A 20,859-nucleotide genomic window follows, 5' to 3' on the forward strand; every position below is an offset into this window, starting at 1 on the left:
ATAGAGACACATTGCAGATAGTTTGTTGGAGGGGGAACCTGATGAAAGCACCAGAAATGAAGGGCAGCTGTAGAAAAATCATTCAGCAGAAGACTCCTGGGTTCACTGCAGTCTGCTTTGAGGCAGGATTGAATTTATATTTGCCAACTCTGAGCACATATTTTAACTAACACATTCTTTAAAAACGATAGAGTAGGACTTTCTGTAACTTCTCTAGTTTGCTTGTGCTCAACTCCTCACCATCCTGCTTGAAAGTTTTTCCCAATACTTATCCTAAATCATCTTTCTGAACAGTGAGCAGATTTCTGCTGTGCTGGAAAGGAGAACACTGACCATAACTTTACCTTTTCAACATCTTATAAATCAATGTGTCCTGTTTTCTTGATTATCAGTCTGCTCATATTCCCATTTTCCAGAAAAAATATTGCTTTTCTCTTTCATGCATAAATTACTTGTGTAAACCACTTCATGTATTTGGAGCTCACTTCTGGACTCCCTCATTTCCCTATCATTCCACTAAATGACACCCTTCAGATGTCATGTACTATGTATGACTCCAAGAATTCAGTGACCTCCACTTCAGAATTCTACAGCTATAAATGTGATCCCATCTTACTAATGTTTTAAAATATATTCCTGAATAAAATTTCTTTTCTTTTTTCATAATTTCATCCTATAACTCCATGTGGGTCCTTTCTGTAGTGCTGGCCCTCAGCCAGATACGTCCCATTATACATGGGAGCCTTCTGCCTAAATTTAGTATTTTGTACTTGGCTTTACTGTGTTTTATCTTACTGAAAACCACTTCACATTCTTGTTCTTCCCTGAGATTTCTCTTCACTCAGGTTGGTGTATTCTCAAATCTGATGTTTACGTGCTCTGTTCCATCATCTCAGCTATTAAAAACAATTTTGAAACTGCTAATGACTCTGACCCCTGAACAACTACACTTCAATGCCCTTGAAGAGTGACAGAGAATCTTTGATTAACTCTTGTAAAGAGGATTTCATCACGTTGCCATACACCCACTTTTAATGATTGCATCTGCGGGATATTTGTCTACTGCAGTTATAAGAACTTCACTAAAACCAGAATGAATCATATCAACCCTCTAAAGTCACAAGGATGGCTATTCTGCCAAAGAAAAGAAGTGGGCTGGTTCAGTGGGATGCATTATTTACAGGTCTGTGTTGGCTTTTTTATTCCATCTTATCCTCTAGATCCATGCCTTCTGTGGATCGAAGTTGAACCGATGGGTATGTGATTTCATGAGTTCAATTTTTTCTGCTTTTTGAAGATAAGTTTGTTTTTTTCCCTCTTGCAGTCCTCTTCATCAGATGGCTTGAATATATCTCTTGTAGGAACTCCTTCTCTTTCTTTTCTTTCCTATTCCTCTATCAACACCTTAGATGAAAGTAATTCAATGATTGCAGTTAACTCTTTTTATGCCAAGAAATCACACCATACCTCTGCATTTTTGCATAAATTAATTTGCTTTTTCTCTTTTGAGGTGGTAGATCTAGACTTGCTCTTGTACAGTTAGCACATCTCTCTCTCGGTTCCCTTAATTTTGCTGTAGTCTTCACCTCACTTTTAACCGTATCCTCTGATTTAAAGACTGCTCTTTTTCCCCATATTTTTCAGAATATCTGTTTGATTTTCAACTTCCTAAACAACTCTTGGGATACTTCTACTGGTCTAATTTTTTCTCTTATTTTTTTCCCTTTTCAGTGGTCCAGCTTGCCTCTTTGCTTTTCACATAATCTCCTTTAATAGTTATCAGTCTTTGGCGCATCTTTGTTTTTAAATCAGTTGACTAGTTGAATTTGTCTAGAAATTCTTCCCACCAATTTCCTACTTTCTTAGCTTGCTTTTTTCACTCCATAACTAATTCTGATGCTTTTTTTCCCCTGCCAGTTCCTTAGACTAATGAATTTTATTATGCAAAGTCACTTTCGTGGAAATCATCTTCCACTCTTAAGAAATTCTCATCTATTCTCAATTCCTCCCACTCAAAACTAAACTGAACCAACTAAAAACCTGATATCCTCCCCTGGCAGCAGACTCTGCCTTACAGCATGTTTTAGTCAGGTTTCTGCCCTTGGCAGGGGAGGTTGGACTAAGTGGTCTTTGAAGGTCCCTTCCAGCCCAATTAGCCTGTGATTCTGACAAGCCTGACTAAGACAAGCAGTGGACCCTGTTTCTGGAAAAAGGTGTTCATCAGCCTTGTTCTTTCTCTTTTAAGTTTTTTTTTTACATCTAAGATACACAGAGGTCAGATATAGTGTTAAATAAAAATGTTACAATTCGGAATTTTTTCATGACTCTTTCAAAGATGAATACCCAGAAAACATTAATCAGGACTGGAAACACTCTGGGATAGTCGCATGGAAATCAGTTGTTTGGTACTGTAAATAAAATTAATGGTGTCCACCTCAAAAAACCCTTTAATTTATAAGTTGCTGCAAAACGTAATTTTTCATTTCCACATTACCTTAAACGGACACAGTTTTAAAGTACTTAATATTTATTTTTTTTTGCCTTTCAGAAGAAAGTGCTCTAGGTAGGATAAAGACAGAAATTGATCGATTTTTACAATCACATGTTCATTATTTCAGCTCATTGCACAGATTTTAAAGATGCTGTTATGGTCTGATTGCAGTGTATTTCCTTTCAAAAACAGTGAGATTGTGCTTTTGTTAAAAATATACACACAGTGATAGAAATTGTGCTCACACCTGCAGCTTCAAAACCTTTGAAAAATAATGAAGCCTTTAAGTTTCTCTTGTCTAGAAAGAAAATAGCGCAATGATTTATAAAAAAAAAACAAACCGGCACACAACATTTTAGTAACTGCTTCTACAGGTAAGTACAACATTTTATCCTTTCACCATTTACTTCTGCTGTGGTACCAACTTCTTTTGCTTTCATCTTTTACTCAGGCACAGTGGTCTCTCCAAAGCCTTTGTGATGGCTGTGATTGAGCTGGAGCTTATGCACTGCTTTCAGCTCTCAGATATCTCACACATCTGCCAGCTGCAGGAATTGATACCAGGATCTCTGAAAATGCAATGGAAAACAGTTATGCAGCTTTGCAAGCAACACAAGCCTTCAGTGTTCCCTGTCCCAGTCTCACGTTTCTCAGTGTTCTCAAAGTTTCAGAAGCATGTGGACTGAAGTCCAAAACTTTTTAGCCACTAGCAATTATAAATGCCCACTGCCTTTAAAATGGCCTTTATTGGAAAATGTATTTCTATAGGAATGACATTTGTGAATGTCATTTGAGTTGATCTTAACAGCATGAAATTTATTCTTCTAAGAGCACAATATTTTCCAAATTACTACAGATTTTGAAAATTATTGTGCAAAAATATTCTGGCTTCTCCACTTAGGTGTAGGCTATTGGACAAATCAGACCCTGGGCTATTCAGAAATAGAGGTCTCTTTTTGTTCCCATCCATTCCTGCACCCTCACCTGCCTTCAGGGAGAGATCACATTTTCCCTTGAACCTCCCAAGTGACCTGCTCCCTCTCTGGGGTCTTCTAGATGCTTTTGTGTTCTTGTTCCTTCTGTTCCTTTCTTTTTTGTTTTACACTTTTCCATACTAGTGTTTTTGATGTTTTATATATAAAATAATAGAATATTGTTTCATTTCTAAGAATGAAACATTCCCTAGGAGCCAGAGGTCAGGGTTCAGCACTGGTATTAATAACAAGCCTTTTTAGTTGTTTTCTTATTCTGTCTTACATTAAAAGCTACTAGAAGAAAAAGCATATAAAGGAAGGAGAGGGTCACATGTCTAATTCTGTCAGAAGGCTGACAGTGTCAAATAACCATTGTGCTAGGGAGAACTTTGGTGTCAACACTGACCCACAGAAAGCAGCTTGTCTTTGCTCAGCTCGTCCTGCATTCCTCCGTGTGTCGTCTGCCCATGTCCCTGTCAGCATCCCATTGTTACCCACCTAGAGGCATCCTCTCCCACATCTTCTGACCCAAACTGGCAATTCACCAGCTCTCTCCTGGTCAGCCTCAGCATGTCTCCATTTCTCCATTGATCCCCACTCCTTCCTTGTGAAGTCACTCCTTTACTGACTCACACATTCTTTATTCAATGCACATCCTCACCCCAACTCCACAAAGCTCTTTCCCCCTCAGTGTTTCTCACTCCCTGCTGCCAAGTCTCCAATCCTAGTGCTGCTGCTTCTACACAGCTCTGTTTTTACAGACCTATCACTTAGACTTCTATACCTGTATTTCATTGTGTATATTGTCTTTTTCACTGTAAAGTGTTTCCTCTGGGAGAAAAGGCAGAATATAAGTTCTTGGTTAGTCTGTACACAGGATTAGTCCATTAGCAATGCAACAGTAATACTGCTTCTCATGTCAGAGGTTGAGTCTCAGCTGTCCCCTTGAACTCTTCCTTACTTCATTTGGAGTCTTCAGGGAAACTGGAGCTGTATACAGCTTTTGAAGCTTTGCATTTTAACAATTTCTCATTCTTAATTCCAATGTTCTTGGAGACAGCAAAGAAGAGAAAGAAACACACAACCGCCAAGAACACATTAATCACATCCACCTCTCCATGTCCAGTGAAGGAGCCAAGGTTTTAAATATGCTAATAAAAATCCCAGTGGGTGAATTGTGTTTTTCCAAAAGAAACTGGCAAATAGTACTTTCTTTCAAGACTCATGATTATGGTATTAAAGGGTAATAATCCCCCATTTCCCAGGCTTTCTATTTTGCCAAGGCTCTCATTGTTGGCCCAGCAAGTGGGTCTGATGGGGGATACTTTCTCTAGGAACAATGAAGACCCCCTATCTGCAGCTCTCTCTGGCTGCAGAAGGGTCATTGAAGTGGTTGGGGGATAGGCTGAAAGGAATGGGGAATCTCCTGCTCTGAACATGGCTGTGGAAAGCTTTTACTTTGAAAGAAAGCTGAGCTGTTTTTCTGGTTACAGATAACTGTGAGGGTCGCTCCATGTGTCTTAGGGATATGAAATTTATTGTCAGGAGACCACAGATAACTCACAGTAATTCTCGTAAAGGGTTACCAGTGCTCAGGCACGGTTGAAAAGACAGCCTGATGTTAGGGGACCATTTCTCTCAGGAGAAAGGGCATCAGCCTCAGAGCATTGACTGCAGTCACCTGCCATGTCCCCTCAGTGGCACTGGCATGGCTAAAGTCTTCAGTGCAACAGGTAGCAGAAGCATTTGCAGACCAGTGCAACGCTTTTCTGAGGCTATGGGAAGAGACCCTGCCCCAGCCATCACGTGCAGAATAGGAAATTCATTGCCAGCATGGAAAAGGAGTGGAGGACATCTGCAGGAATGCTGGCAGCTGGCGCAGTGTTGCATGAGGTGTCCTTTGGAACATGAGTGTGAAGAGAGCAACAAATGCAGAAGTCAAACAGCATCACAAAAGCTGAGACTGTATTTTCCTTGCCAGAAACTCACATTGACTATCCAAATTGTGAAATGTATGAAAAATCAGCAGAACAAAGACAGCAGAAGACTGCTGCCCAGTGTTATCCAGAAGTTTCAATTCCATTTTTAGATTACTCTCCTATTATTTTGATTTCTGACCTATGTTTTTTGAAGCTGTGAGAGCTGACATTCTGAGGCTGTTACGTTTACACAAAGGTCCTAGGCAAACGTAGCTGCACATGCACTGGAGATGGAAAGCAGGAGTTCAATATCCAGAGGTGTGAGTGGAGAGGTACAATTGCCGTATGAATGACAGAAGAGCATCTTTGGCTTCCATAGTTTTTTCTTTTTGCATGCCTCTATGGTAATGTAGTACTAATCAGTCTTCCTAGGTTGAGAATAGCTAGGTCTTGCAGAGTTGCAAGAAAGCTAGAATTACCTGAGAAGCTAGAATTACCTGAGAAGCCTAAGTGTGTTTGATCAGCAGGTCCAAAGAAATTTTGTCTTCTTCACTGCCTTTGAAAATTCCAGCCAATAGGAAGATGCTGAAGATAGCCCAGCATCTTGTCATTAGAGACAGATGGTTAGAAGAACCTGTATCCTGCTAACAACATCATCATCCTCTGTGTTAGACAGCCAGTCCAGCTGGAACAGTTGCCTCCAATTAAAGTGGGATAGAAGAGCAGCATCTCACAACTGGCAAATGCCTCATTTAACCAGGCTAAGACAGGAGGTTGTTAATGTGATGAAAATATACATGTTTATGTTTCGCCATTTGAAAATGACCCACATCGTCTCAATCTACAATAAGGAAATCAGAGCAAAAAATCCCTGGAATTTACAAGAAGAAAAAGAAAAATAACAGTTTTTTTACTGCATACAACACAAAATAACAATTATCTAAGCGTTGGTTTTGTTTAATTGCATACAGCCTGATTTGAAATATTAAATCCTTATGGGCTTGATTTGAAAATGCAATAGATACACATGATAACATGGTAAAAATGGACCACAGTTACCTTAGCAAATAATTAACTGTAGATGCTGTTATGAATAAATTTGCAAGGATAACTGGATTAGAAAACTTCTGCACTAAAAGTTAAAGCACATATGCTGGAGTATAATTGAGACACCTGCATGTTGCACTAATGTAGTTTTTTTGCTTTCAGATAAGTAATTTGTACTAAGTGTTGTGCTATAATATTGCTAGATTGCAAAGTCAAGTTCTAAGCTTAAATGGACCTTGGGCAGAATGTCAACAGAAATGACATCCGGAGAGCTTGATTGCTGTCCTTAAAATGCAATATTTCACAGCTCTGACAAATGAATTGCCACAGCACACAAAGTCAAGTATTACACTGACTTAGTGTGATAGATTTTATTCTGTGGGGGAGAATAATTGGATTTCCATAAACCTTAAAGAAGGAAGAGATGCTGGATTTATATAAATCCCTTGAGATTGTTAAAGACAAACAGAGTTTCTGTCCATGAAATACACATTACGAAATTGTCAAGGAGAAAAGAAGGAAGAGCTGTTTCATAGATTGCTCTAGGAAGGAGTTGTGCCAAAACTCTTCTGCAAAAGCCTTGAATTTCCTTTCAATAAATAATATTTTGCAGTGCTATATGTAATGTTGTTCATAAGTTTTAGCTGGTTTACATGAACCTTGGATCCTAATGACTATGCACAGGTCTTAAAAATTGCTTGTCTTCTCCCTCCTTCTCCCTCGAGGTGAATATATATATATATGTGTGACGAAGTGAGTAGGTTAGAAGGTGAGGAAAACTGAGAAGGAAATATATTCTGAAACTTATTTTAATACCCGTTGCACACTGAGTAGGAGACAGTGGGCTGCTCAGAGAAGCTGTGGATGCCCTGCCTGTGGGAGTATTCAATGCATGGTGAATGGGGCTCTGAGCATCCTGGTCTACTGAAATGTGTCCCTGCCCATGGCCAGGAGTTTGGAACCAGATGATCTTTAAGATCTAGGAAAGGATCTTTAAGATCCTTTCCAACTCTTTCTATGCTTCTATCAATGTATGAGTCATGTCATACCCAAAATAAGAATAATTTGTATTGTTTCTAGTCAGTTCTTTTAGATTTGTCTCTAGCAACATCAACCTGATCTCTACAGTAACCTCAACTCACTGATTTTTGGTTTTGATTTCAGTTCAAAAAAATTGATACTATTGTTTCAGAACAATTGAAAATGACATGTATCTAATAAGACAACAAAGGGAATATCAGGTTCTACATGTAAATCCTTCTTTTCCTATTCATGTATAAGACCCTGTTAAGTGTGATGAAGAAGGGTTCTTTAGAGCATTATAATAAGAGAAGGGTGGCTAAAAACCCCCACTGATCTTTCATCCAGGTCATGAATATGACATCAGGAGGTGCTGTGTACAACATGAAATAATTTTGCATGGAGTGAGTGTCATTCCTTGACGGGCCCAAAGTCCAGTAGCAGCACTCATCTCTTGGAGGATTTGACAGAAGGCAAAACATCCCAAAAAAGTTGATCAGAGCCTGTATAGGATGAGGCAGAGATGGGCTGGGCTTAATTCAAGGAGATCTTTCCAATGTGTATAAACACCTGATGGGAAAGTGAAAAGAGTGAGCCAGGATCTTTTCAGTGGTACACAATGACATGACTAGGGACAATGTGCACAAAACTGAAACAAAATTTAAAATAGTGTTGTTACTCTGAAGTTGACCAGACACCAGCACAGGTTGTCTGGAGAGGTTGTACAGACTCTGTCCTTGGACATACTCAAAATCCACCTGGATATGGTCCTGGGCAACCAGACCTAGCTGACCCTGCTGGAGTTAGGGATGGACCAGAGGTGCCTGTCAGCTCCGGCCACTCTGTGGTACAGCATCTGTCACCCACACTCAGGGAGACAGAGACAGGGATGCATCCATATCCCCAGCATTTGCCTGTGGGTCCTCTGTGCAGTGTGTTCTGCTCCCAAGTCCCCAGGATACAATTATTGCTTTTCATGTGGGACTGGGGAGAGATTTATGTTAAAGCATCCACAATATTATGAGGACTGCCTGCTACTGGATTAAGTGTGATCAGACAAGCTGTGAAGTGCTGTCTTTTGGGTTAGAGCTCCATACACAGCAAGACTTTGTCACTCTCAACCCTGCAGCAAGTTTTGGGCAAACACCTGAGGAAGAGGTGGTGACATTTTCTGTGCTTTCAAGGGAAAAGTGATCCCACGTGTGCTGACAGGGCTTGTCACCAGGTAAACCTAGAGAGGATTTATGGGAAATTCTCCCAGGGAACAGCACCAAGGCAGAGAAATATTACCTCAGAAACTCACTTCAAATTTGCTGAGCAGAAATTGCTCAGGTAGCTGCATTATAGCATTGCTGTAACACGGGATGAAATGGGCATCGAAAATCAGTTATAGATCAGCACATTCAAGGAGTCTAAGATTTTTATTTCTACCTTTGATCATATTCATCTCTGTTTAGCATGGACTACCTGCACTTTGAAAGCTGACTAGAAGAAAAATTAGAAACTATTAAAACAAAACATCCTGAAACTTCTTTTCCTAAATGTTTGGAAATGTCTTTATTTATCAAAGAAAGAACCTCTCCTGTTCACACTTTCCCACTGAATAACCTGGCATTTTCAGCAGAGAGCATTGAATCACAAAACTCATGACAGAGAAAGAGCCTTTTCAAATGGAGCAAACCCCTGACAGTGACAGGAGCTGGTGAGTTAACAGGAGACCATACGGGATCAGTGCTGCAATGTTGCAATTGATGTGTGTTTGATTTTTTTAGGCTGGAAAAATTGAGCTGATGCTAAGATGATTTTGCACATATTTTGCCATCCTCCTTGGGAAAAACAATGAGAGCCTTGATGACTCCTAGCAGGGCAGTGATAGTGTTGCAGAAAATACAAATGTAAAGGCAGATATAAAGGCAGAAATCTTTCCCTTTAACATCTTCACTGTGCTCTTTCAAGGCTAGAGGTGGAGGGTGCACATCTTTTGACAAGTTTAAATTCCAGTAAATAGATTTGGTTTTTTGGTTACCATTTAGCAGTACTAGAACTCAAATGTACTGGGTGCTTCCCAGAAATGACCCTGCAGACCCTTAGAATGTTATTGCAGCTTCAGATATATATGTGTCCAGTAGAAAATGGCCTAAGATCACAAATGAAAGCACTGCTGTATAGTGCATATCACTGAACAGATGTCAGAAGATAATTATCCACCTGAACCAGATGGCCAGCTAGAGGAGAGACTCCTATTTATTAGATTCTTGATTAGATTTTTTTTCCTTAATGTTTAATGAGCACAATAGGGGAAGAAGTGGTAAAATGAAAAGGCCTGAGAAAATCAAGGCTTTTTTGTTATGGGAAGTTCTCTGGCTCGATTTTGTAATCAGTCTGTTCTTTCTCAGAGGTACACATTAGGATCACTTCTGTAAGACTAGGCTGATGAATAATAATTATATTTTTGTTTTGCACTTGGCTTTGAATTAATCTCCTGTACCATGCAGAGAGCTATCAGAGTTTCCACAGTTAAGAGCTACTTCCAGCATGGTATAAGCAGAGGCAATCTCACTTTGCTAGAGGAAAACTATGACTGCAATGCTTGTTGCACCTTGTGATGTCAATGCCCAGTTTCTTCCAGTTCTCTGTTCAAAACAAACATAATATCTGCTGGAAGTTTTCCTGCTTTTGGAGTAATCCACTTCTGGTGTGAGGAACCCAAATTTCTTTTCAAGCAAGAGCACATTATTCACCATGTACACCCAGGAAACACAATGTTTTGTATCTGAAGGAAAGACAGGAGATTTAACTATGGGTAAAACCTCAATGCAATAGTTGTAAATATAAGAATAGAGAGAAAAATACAGCTTTTTCATTGTACTATTCTTGCTTGTTTAAAAATATGAAGCACTATATCAGGATTTACACATTAAGAACAGTAAATTAAAATTTCATGGTGAAAATGCAGACAATATTCAATAAATACCAGTACAAGTGACATAAAAGCCAGAAATCTATTAATGATTAATATTTTATGGACACTGGTCAGTAAAACCATCAGGTGTTTGCATATCTCAAGTGCCAGAAAGAACAGAACTTCTGATGTTACTGAGCAGGGCTGCAGAAGTTAAACCTGTTCACACTGTGAGGAGCTGTTAAGGAATGGTTTCAAGGGTATTTAAAAGCATATCAAATAATGCTAAGGTGTCTCAGCTGAATCTGCTTCCTTATAACATTAAGCAGAGACAGCTCTGTTATCCTCATTAGTGAACAAGATACCGTGTCTGAACATGCTGCTGGAAACCTGAGAGTCTCACAGTTTTGAAAAGCCTGTTTGCAAAGGCTGTAATCATTGAACATGAAGAGTTGTCAGTCACTCACAACATTATCCATCTACTCACAGCTTTCCTTATGGTCATTTTTGATAATGTTATTACACTACTGTAGCAAAGTTCTCATTTTTCTAGTCCAGAAGGATAGTCAGAACTCACAAATTAAGCATCACCTCCAAAAACAGGGAAAAGAAATGAGAGCACTACTAAATGCTTAGGCTTAACATGATGAGATTTTCCTTTTCTTTCATTCATTTAAACAGTGAAGAGAGTTTTATAATGGCAAAATGTCATTTTACCCCAGCATCACAATTGTAAACTCTGACAAATTTTTGTTTGGTCTAAGAACATGAGTTTTCAGAAACTGCTACTCCAGAGGTGACAGGTACCTTTTAAGGAGTTCTCCAGGATCAGATGTATGTTCCCCTGAAAAAAGGAACTTAAAATCTGCTGTTTCCTGACACTTGCAGTGCTGCCTCATGGTGGGAGTTTCTTCTGGTGGGAGCAGAGAGGTGATGGGAGACACAAAGAAATGCTGACAAAGTATCTCATTATTTATCTTTTCCCTACAAATAAGGGGTGTCTTAGACTCTGCTACATGGCATGCCCTGAAAGACATGGGATAGACATTGAAACATGAGCACTTGGTTGCTGTGGGGCTTCAGACAGGGGTGCTGCGGCACCCTATTTCTCCTGATCTCCTGAAAACTCTGCATAGTCACCTGTGCTTAATTGTTACACTTCTAATGACCCCTGGATGTTTAAAAAAGCAAAACCCTTCCCCTGTATACTGTTATATATGACAAGCACCAATCCAGAACCACCTTCTCAGCATCTGTAGCTCCCTCTGATGATAAAAAGAGGAATGCCAGCAGGAAATTCTGGTGAGCCTCTCAAACCACAGCATGTTTTAGAGAATCATGGAATGTTTTGAGTTGGAAAGGACGATAGTGGTCATTTAGTTCCCACTCCTCTACCACGGGCAGGGATCCCTTTCACTAGATCAAGTTGGAAAAGCACCATCCAGGCTGGCCTTGAACACTTCTAAAGATGGGACATCCACAACTTCTCTGGGCAATCTGTTCCAGGGCCTCACCAACCTTATAGTAAGGAATTCCTTCCTAATATCTAACATAAATCTGCCCACTTTCAGTTTAAAGCCATTCCTGTTGTCCTATCACTACATGCCCTTGTAAAAAGTCCCTCTCCAGCAGTCTTGCAGGACACCTCGAGGCACTGGAAGGTGTTATAAGGTGTCCCCAGAGTCTTCTCTTTTCCAGACTGAACAAACCCAGCTCTCTCAGTCGGTCCCTGTAAGAGAGATGCTCTAATCATCTTCGTGGCCCTCCTCTGAATCTGCTCCAACATGACGATGTCCTTCTTATGTTGTCATGACCTCAGGGATAGACTCAGTGCTTCAGGTGGGCTGTCACAAGAGTGAAGTAAAGGGGGAGAATCCCATCCCAGACCTGCTGGTCGCAGTTCTTTTGATGCAGCCCAGGTTATCGCTGCCTTTCTGGGCTGCAAGCACACATTGCAGGGGCACATCAGCTTCTCATTGGCCAAAAACCCCGAGTCTTTCTCCTCAGGTGTGCTCTCAACATATTGTCTGCCCAGCCTGTGCCTGTGCTTGTGTTTCAGCAAGAGCTACCATTCCAGGAGAGATTAATGGCCTCATGTGATGAAAAGATAAGTGTATACTTTCCTCAGTTGGAATTAAATCTGGAGGAAATAAGGTTCTACAAAGAGCAGAGAAATCACAGGTGGCAGAGATAATAGGAACAAAAGAAGAAGAAAACGTAATAAAATCTGAGGCCATTTATCAGTTGGTAGTGAAGGGATTGCAGCTTGCAGCAGAGAGAGACAAATTCTTTTCTCCTTGATGCAGAAAGAAACCATAGAAAAATCCTCCAGTGGGGGATTCTTTGGAGACTGTCAGGCCAGGCTGAAAAATTCATTTCTGAAGTGCTCGATTCCCACCCATTATGATGCCTAATGATATGGGCATTTGACAACATAATCTTTTCTGATCTCAAAACTGCGTGTGTGAGCTGGAAAAAGAAAATACCTATTCCTTTTTCTTGACTGCTGGAGTTTATGTCAGAACACAATGTAGTAAGTGCTTATTAAATGCTTTTTGCTCCACATACTTAAAATTTTATTCCCCAGCATCATTATGTATAGAAAAAGAATAAATTCTTTATGATCAACTCACTGAGCAGGAAAACAGTGAGAAGTGCCTAGTTGCTATCCCAGTGTATACCTGGACATGGTGTGGATGCTGGTATTTAAATTAATTAACATGTCAGACTGGCCTCCTCCTCTGTGGCATCCTATATGGATATTCCATGTGGATATACCAGTTATACCTGCATCAGCTGCAAAGTGTCTGTCCCTCACACTCTGTTTACTTCATTCAACTCATATTATCTATTTGAATATAGGGGGTTTGAGGTAGCTACCAACCCAACAGCTTTACACCTGCTGTCAATGGACAGAAGGACAGGATTTCTCAGCATCTTGGGAATTTCTAGTCAAGCAGTTGAAATTAATCCAATTTTTGTGGGCTTGATCTTGGTCTCACCATCAAAGACAAGAGAAAACCTTATTAGTTGTGTGGGAATGCAAAGACATATATAACTGAGCTGGGAGCAGAGTTTGTCTTTGGAGGGGGAGGAGAGTTGCACAGTGGCAGAAACCTTCCCCCAAAATCACCAGGAGGGCTCCAGAGGGACAGAAGGAGCAGAACTTCCCGGTGTGTGTCTGTTCTCTCACGCGATGTGTCAGGAAGAGTTATCCGCCTGCAGCTCCGCTGACTCCTGACAGTGAAATGATTTAATTCACGAGGCATTCAGTACAGACCCTGCCACAGCAAGAAAATGGCATGCATTCGGATATGTAAATTGAATTACTTCTTTTTGCACACAGAATTTCAGTCATTAGAGGGAGAGATAATGACTTGCAATATGTTTTTGAGGAGAAACACACAATGATAATCTTATTTACTTTACACTTTAATTTCCTAATGTGCACATGTGCATGTAGGACTTGTTTGTGCAAATGTCAGTTATCAAAGAAATGTCAGACTATGATTAATTTAATATTGCTGCCCCTTAGGCTCGAGCAGATGGGCAAAGTTCAGGAACTAGCAGGGTTGCCTGCATTAAGAAGAGAAATCCACGATGTGCACAAGGTAGATTCTTGCTGCAAAGTTGCTTACATACATACAGACATGCAGACACACACATACAGTTATGTGGAAAGTAGAGAGAATAAGAAAACATGAAAAATGTTCAAAAATTACTTATTCAAATCATTCTTTTCTTTCCAGAATAGAAGTATTTTATTTGCAATCACTTAGAGATTATCTGTGTTGTCTGATCTGAAACATATTAAGTCATGATTCTACAATTCTATGTAAGACTATATAATTAATTTCTCTGTTTAAATGCAGTCTCACAGGAACTGCACTTTCAGAGCTCTTTTTCTTAAAAGACCTGTAAGTCCCCTGAGAGATACAGTCATTCTCTGATGGAACAATGTGGTAGCTCCTAGGAGATATACATTGGTGCTGCAGAGGGGTTATCCCACCTCAGGCACTCCAGTGCCCCATAGAGGACCAGTTCCCACACCCCTGGATATACCATCCTCAACAGGGAAACATCACCTCTTGCAGGATGACCTGAACCACTGTTTCCAGCCAGTTCAGTATCAGACACTTCGGTGTGGCAATGTTGTGTCTTAATCATAAAATACAAAATTAAAGGATTTTATGGTAGCTCTTTAAAATATCCTTCAGGTAAGTGTCCCTCCTGAAATACATCAGTTAGTAGTACTTTTGTACCAATGGGACAAAATAGAATTAAAGTAAAAGCATCAATACAAGAATTCCTCGGGAAACCAAATATCTTATTTTTCTCTCCTAAAAGGAATTAAGTTTTTGTTCTCCCTGCCCCCTAAGCAGAAACTATTTATTTCATTTTGAAATGTGCCACTCTGGGGAATGCTGTATCCAGAAAGGACTGCAGAAAGTGATGTGACTGCTCCCTTGCTTGAGCCTGGGGCCAAGTCCTTGAGAGTGGGCTGCCACTGTCAAAGGATGTAGCTGCCACTTCCTTCTAATCCATGACTGGTAGAAGCCTTTCTCCTTGCTTCAGCTGCCACACAGGGATTAGAGCCATCACTCAGCAAGCTCAAGGTCAGCTTTTCTCTCTCATCTGGGGTACTGCAAAAAGATTGGCTGTTGCTATTTAAAAGCCAGGTGACATTTTAAAGCTTGGTGGCATTTGGGCCATTTTGTAGGTCTAACATTAGAGTTTCCTCACGTGTACAGAAGCTGCAAATCATCTTGTCTTCCCTGGGATTTGTTCTCACAATGACTGCAGTTATTTAGGATGAAGTAAGAATACTTCATTTTTTCCATCTCAGGAAGGCCAGTCACAATGTTGTGCTGAGAGCAGCAGAAAATGCCCTTCAGAACAACAACATAAAGTCTTATTAATGGCTTCTAAAATGTTCTGGTGCAGTCTGCCCTCGTTTCCTTTTTTGTGTCTACTACAAACATCTGCACAGCTCTGTAGCAGAGCAATGACAGAAACTAAACGACTGCTTCAAAAACTTCTAAAATATCATTTTTGCTTGGATTCACAATCAGGCTTTAAAATTACTTTTAGTGAGACAATTTGTGGCTTTTCCTTACACATTATTGGTCATGTATGAAAGCATCCTGTATACCAAGTGTCCACAATTACAGACATAATGGAGATGCAGAGCATAAACTGACACACAAAAAACCTATCCCAGCCAGATATCCTGACCCAGTTCCAGCTGCCTTCCTTAAACGGATGGGGTCTTCCTTGCAATTCATCATGAGGAAAAAAGATACAGCCTTCAAAGCACACAGCTTTGTCAGCAGCTTCCATCAAGTGCTATAGTTAGACAATGTCCTTGGCAAAAATGTGTCCTTGACAAGGTGTATGCCAAATATACACAAGGTTGGTAATTTCTTTCATTGCACAGGACATAACACTAATGACTTTGCTGGCACATCTCCAGAAGTACTCCACAAACAGGGATGCTGGTCCATGGCTCCCTGCTTGTGTATCGTCCCTGCTGTGGGGTGGTCCCAGCAGTGTTCTGGTATCCTATTGCTGATCAGACTGACAGGCCAAGACTGGACCAATTCTGTAGGATTCGAAACCCATCTTCCAAGGAACACAAGAGAAGAACAGACTGTTTGTTCACTTCAGTCTCTTCCTCAGAGCTGTGCTCCAGAATGTGGAGGCTGGAAAATTGCCTAAGGTAAAAGAAATCTGCGTCAGCTGTCAGCTGATGAACTCCTTGTTCAGAGACACAGGGCCAAAATCTGCAGGGGCTTTTATGCTGCAGAGCAAGCCATTCGGAGAGAAAGCCACTGAGAGCAGAGTGGGACTGGGTGTCTGGGTAGAGATCATCTAGAGGAAGGGTGGTGTAGGCTGTTTTGCTTTACTTTTGTTTTTAAGTGCCATGATATGGAACAGAGAATTAACAAGTAGTCTCGTGTTTCCTCAAGGCCTCCCAGGACTGCAGTCCTACAAGGTGTACCAGCAATTGTAGGTCCTGGTTCATGGTACAACTCCATCTGCTGACCCTTCACAACCAGGTACACCACGAGAGTCCTGCAGCACTGCTCCACTGTTCCCTGGCAGTAGCAATAGCTCACTGTGGGATTTGTTTAGGGCCAGCTTGGGTACTACAGCCTGGGGTTCAAAGCTCACTGGGTTCTGCCCAATCTTCCTGCTGTGCCTTCCAATGTTGCTGCTGTGGGCACTGTCTTGGTTTGAAAGACAGGTGTCTGCTAAGGAAGGCAGGAGGCTCTCTTGAAATGGAAAATATAAATCTCCTCCCTCCAAATTACTATAATTTTGAAATTAAGGAGCTCTCAGGTAAAGATATGGGAATAGGAATAACAGTTCTCTTAGTAAGAAAATTAAAATGAAAATACAATAATACAAAAAAACCCAAAACACTGACAGTCAGAATACAACCTGACACCCTATTGTTGGTCGGGGTGGTGGTAGCAGTCTGATTAAATGGTGGCTGCAGTCTTCTTGGATTGACAGATGTGGTTTTGTTCAAGCAGTGATCTTGTAGAAGGGTACGGTTTTCCTCTGAAGGACTGGTGGTGGTGTAGATGGGTCTGGTCTTCCTCTGGGAATCCAGTGGAAAAAGGCTGCTGTGATGTTCCAAATCCAGATTTTTATCTACGTAGGAAATGCTTGGCTCATCCCCCTGAGTGGGACATCTCACAATGGGATGATGTAATTTTATCAGTCATGCAGTGAGACTCAGTGGCCCATTAAAAGAAGATATCTCCCTGGAAAACTGCCCCACCTGGATTGAACAGCTGGCTTATTAACAGAGGATATCCCATAACAGAGTTACGAGGGATGGGTCATGGAAGAGATAAAGAACACTGCTCCACTTGGTTTCAACAGGTGGTGATAGAATACATACTTGTGGTTACATCTTGCATTGAAACCTAAGACACACTGTTACAGTAGAGCATCCTCAGCCCCTGATTACAGAGAAAGGGTCACAGTCTCAGATGGCAGCTGCTCCAGGCATCGAAGGGCCCAACACTGCCTGCCACACAGACTTAACAGAGACCCAGGTGTACCTCGCCTTAGGTCTGCTGCTTGGCAGCTGCTTCATCACCTGCACTGACAAATTTGGTCTCTTCATTGCATGTGTTCTTTCCTCCATTCCGGTTTCTACTTGTTCTTCTCATCTTGCCATTCAAGGACAGTTTTCAATAAATAATATTTAAGCATAATCATTGTCTCCTTCTCAACTGTAAAAGGCAGTAAGGCTGTTCCTGGTCTTTCTGCCCAGGCTTGCATCCTTTGGGGTCTTTTTGTCAAATCTTAACAAATCTTTGAATTAGAACTCTAAAAGTAAAGTTTAAATTAAATAAAGGGTGTACTGAATCTTCATTTGGTCTTCTTTAATCTCATTGTGTTTAACATTTTGCTAAGCAAGTACACAGGCACAGCTCATACAGCACGAAGTCAGTGAAACATAAATTTAACAAACTTCTGAAATGGAATTATTCCTGCATGCTAATTAGTGGGGAAGACTAGTGCAAGTACCACAGTATAACTCAAAAATTTATAGGAACTTGACTTTGTTCCCAATTTTCTGTAATGCAGGCACCTCTTGACATTTCTGCATAAATAGTCCTGTTTTATTTGATGAAACTGTCCTTGGGCTTTGGATTAAATACATTAACACTAGAAACTGAATCCCTGGCATCAAAAATAGTCACACTAATATTTTATACCACTCTACAAATGAAAACAGGCTAGGTTTGAAAATTTTTTTGTATATTTGTTTTAATTTGTCTGTTTTGTCTGACCTTAAGGGAAAATTATTCACAATTATTCTGGAATAAATAAAAATTCAGCAGCAATTCAATATATTTGGCTCTCTCTCAGATTGGAGAATCTGTAGGAGGAGAAAACACATGCTCCAGCCCACATTTTTCACACAGCTAATGACTTAGACTTTCTGCATAGGCAAAATGATCTTAAGTCAATGGAAAAATAATGTTCTATGGTTAACATTACTAAAGAAGTAGAGACCTGCTTCCTCCATGGGCTCCAAAAGAGCAGAAAATGATGGCTCTTCATGACAGGTCACCACTGAGCCCTCTGGCAGGAGAAGAAGGAGGCATGAAGAAATATGTCATTTTCCTCCAGTCAAGACCACTACTGGACTGTTGGTGTCTGTCTGCCCTGCATAAAGAGGGGTCTTCTAACTCCCCTGCTGTAGCTGGAGACAAGAGCCTAATGTGAGTTACAACCTTTCCTCTAAGTGGATTTAAATTCACTGCCTTTTTAAAGGACTCCGAAGTTTTCAGTTCTCAGATTTAAATCTTTTGGCCATGGCTGGAAAGAAAATAGGTCTTCAGTGCCTTGGGCAGGACATCAGAGAAAGCAGACAAGAGTTATTTTTCTTTTAAAATTAATTTCCTGTTCATTTTTCAAGAGAAAATAATTGACTTTAGATAAAGATTTTTTTTCCTCAACACTTAATAAAAATACCAAAGAAGAGAATATTTACAATAAGTAACTGTTGAAAAAATAAAATACTTCATGAAATTATCCATGTATGCCTCCATTTTGTGGGATTCTAAAGTGAAATGTTTATATTTTACAAGATTTTTAAAAAATTCATAATGCTTTCTAGCATGTTGCAAACACTTTAAAAAACCTTGTGTGTACTGGAAGACCATTTATCTGAAGGGAAATTAAAGTCAATATTAGGATTTTTAGACATGTTTTGGTTAAAATATTCTAAAGGAAAAAGGGAAAAATCAGTTTGAGAAAAGGTCACTAGGTAATCATTTCCGTAAATAAAATGCAGTTCAAAGTTACTTCTTTTAACAGTAGCATTATTGGCAGACTTTTGACCTTGTTTATTCCCAATCAAATTTAAAATGCATTTGAAACAGAATTTCATTAAGTTGAAAAACAGCCATCAAAAGGTTATGCCAAATGAACTAAAACTGATCATGATTGTAAAACTCAATTGAAGTAATTGCAATATAAGTACTCCAAGAAGTCAGGAAAGATTTTCACTATAATTGTACTATTTTCTCAAGTTTTTTTCCCTTTTGCACAGAGAAAACCAACAGGCTTTTAAAGCAGTGCCAGCAATAGCAGGACTGTCATCAAATGAGTCAAGATAGGAAGAGATCATGTTCTGTTTTGCAGATGCAGTGTTATCTTTTTTTAAATGCCCCCTGTGCAGATCTGGTGTGGAGGCTGGGTCAAGGACATTTGAGCAGAAGTGTCATTATGCTACACACACAACCTCACCACAAGACTGAACTGCAGCTATTTTGGAGAGAAACAGCAATGCCTGGGTGTAATTTTGGCTGGTGGTCCCCATGATGATATTTCTGCAGTGATAAATGGTTGCCTGCCTGACCATATAAGTCATTTAGTAGGAGACCCCGGAGACCTTTATCAACTGTGGGTTTATTAAATTTCTATATTAAAATGAATAAAATCCACATCAGCACAACCTGCAGCCACAGCAGCTTTCCTCTGGGGCTTTGGCATGTTAAGAGTGGGGAGGGATGCCGTTGGCTCCAGGAAGGTACAGATCACGTAGGATAAGGGGTTGTATTCCTGCTGCTACCCAGCAGAGGGACAGGTGCTCTCACAGCCTCCTGCAGCCACACTACCTGCCTGAAATTTGCTTGGATTGATCCCATAAGCAAAACAGAACCATTATCTGGGAAAGAAGGGCTGGCAGACTAAGGGCAGAAAAAAGCTGTCTGTGTGTATTTGCATGGGAGAACAGACCTGTCCCAGCCACCTCCTGCATTTAATTTGGTATCAGGTTGGGACAGCTGCCAGCCTGCACGCCTGGAGTGGCAGGGATAATGTGTCACACAACACTGTCCAACTTGCATCTGCTTTACCTCAGAGCCTCTTCTGCTTCATCTTAAAGGCAGTCAAATCTCCTTGTTTTCCTTTAAAAGCAGCTTTTCTCTCTGCACTTGCATTTAAAGACAGAGAACTGAGATTCTTGTGAGAATATACTTGCTTATTTGAAATATTGATTTTAAAATTACAGAGACTTTTCCACCATCAGAAGATGAGTTATTTAGTCAGCAGGAGCAGATGCTTGTAATTCAGGCAGAACATAAATAGAGAAATGTTTGTGAACATGACCCTTAGATAACGTTGCTTGATATATTTGTGTTTCAATTTTTTTCCCCTCTGAGTAACATGGCTAATGTCCTGATTTTGCTCCAGTTAGGGGTTTACTGATGATTCTACTAGGCACATTCACTGAATTGTCTGTCAAAGTCCTTTAGGTTTGGATTTGCTTTTTCTAGGTCAAAAACATGGTTGCTCAAAGAACTTATAGCCTGAAGGACGTCTGTGTTAAAGCTTGTGACAGGTGAACCTGTAGCCACAGGCAGAGAAGTTAAGGCATTGAGTAAGACTTTGAAAGCCAATCTTATGAAAAAAAATCACTTCAGCATATTAGTGTACTTGTTGCAGTCTTTTAGTGGCTGATTAGGAAATTGC

The 20,859-nt window shown here is 40.3% G+C and overlaps 1 long non-coding RNA gene across 1 annotated transcript in view; it reads left to right on the forward strand.

Moving 5' to 3' along the window:
• Window positions 1-1,116: 1,116 nt before the first annotated feature.
• Window positions 1,117-20,859, forward strand: part of LOC148224440 (uncharacterized) — a 29,003-nt gene continuing 9,260 nt past the window's right edge. The window contains exon 1 of the long non-coding RNA XR_015802897.1: window positions 1,117-1,183. This is a non-coding gene — a long non-coding RNA (uncharacterized LOC148224440). The remainder of the gene's footprint in view (window positions 1,184-20,859) is intronic.

Source organism: Sturnus vulgaris, chromosome 3 (assembly GCF_052056855.1).
Source record: "Sturnus vulgaris isolate bStuVul1 chromosome 3, bStuVul1.hap1, whole genome shotgun sequence".
Lineage (NCBI taxonomy): Eukaryota > Metazoa > Chordata > Aves > Passeriformes > Sturnidae > Sturnus > Sturnus vulgaris.